At 39.0% G+C, this 929-nt stretch overlaps 1 protein-coding gene and 1 pseudogene across 1 annotated transcript in view; one reads left to right on the top strand and one right to left on the bottom strand.

The window, feature by feature from the left end:
* Positions 1-929, bottom strand: part of RGL1 (ral guanine nucleotide dissociation stimulator-like 1) — a 439,254-nt gene that overhangs the window by 365,209 nt on the left and 73,116 nt on the right. The gene's annotated exons all lie outside the window — the stretch shown is intronic.
* LOC102860494 lies at positions 370-760 on the top strand (annotated as a pseudogene).

Here is a 929-nt window from a genome sequence, read left to right as displayed (position 1 = left end):
TAATGTCTGGTGGGGGGGGGGCTTGGGAGGGGACAAATCTACAACAATGAATGAATGGAAATCCAAAGCCTCTGTAAATTTTTACTGAAATTAATAATAAATTTAAATTTTAAAAAAGATTAAGTTAGAGTAAGGATGGCAATGGATCTATAACTGCTCATGCTAATAACACCATATTGTGGCATGGAGGAGGAATAGTGGAACTGTATCCACATTTATTATATTCTTCTTACCAAAACCACTTATGGAAAATAGGAACTGCATTGGAACATGTATCTCTGGATTGGAAATGATCATATTGTTAATATTTCTAGCCTTAAGCTTAAAAGATTATAATGTGTCTTTCTGCCATCATTCCGTGCCACCACAATGGTGCGCATGAACATCCTGGCCGACACGCTCAAGAGCATCAACAATGCCGAGAAGAGAGGCAAGCGTCAGGTTCTCATCAGGCTGTGCTCCAAAGTCATTGTGTGGTTCGTGACCATGATGATGAAGCATGGCTACATTGGTGAATTTGAAATCATTGATGATCACAGAGCGGGGAAAATTGTTGTCAACCTCACAGGCAGGTTAAACAAGTGTGGTGTTATCAGCCCCAGATTTGATGTGCAGCTCAAAGATCTAGAAAAGTGGCAGAATCATCTGCTCCCGTCCCATCAGTTTGGTTTCATTGTACTGACAACCTCAGCTGGCATCATAGACCACGAGGAAGCAAGATGAAAACACAGGAGGGAAAATCCTGGGATTGTTTTTCTAGAGATGTAATAAACAGTGCAAATAAAATGCCAAAAAAAAAAAAGATTATAATGTTAAAAATTATTTGTTGTATATTTGTTTAAATTTTTCCCTCTTTTAACAACCGGGATCTAGAGAGAAGAGAAAAGACCAGAGAATAGCCAAAATTATTGGGGCAGCTATTGCTGCCA

The sequence above is a fragment of the Elephantulus edwardii genome, unplaced genomic scaffold, assembly GCF_000299155.1.
Source record: "Elephantulus edwardii isolate Elephantulus edwardi_28Jun2011 unplaced genomic scaffold, EleEdw1.0 scaffold00061, whole genome shotgun sequence".
Lineage (NCBI taxonomy): Eukaryota > Metazoa > Chordata > Mammalia > Macroscelidea > Macroscelididae > Elephantulus > Elephantulus edwardii.
The sequence above is the reverse complement of the archived record's forward strand: the minus strand, read 5'-3'. Positions and strand labels throughout refer to the sequence as shown.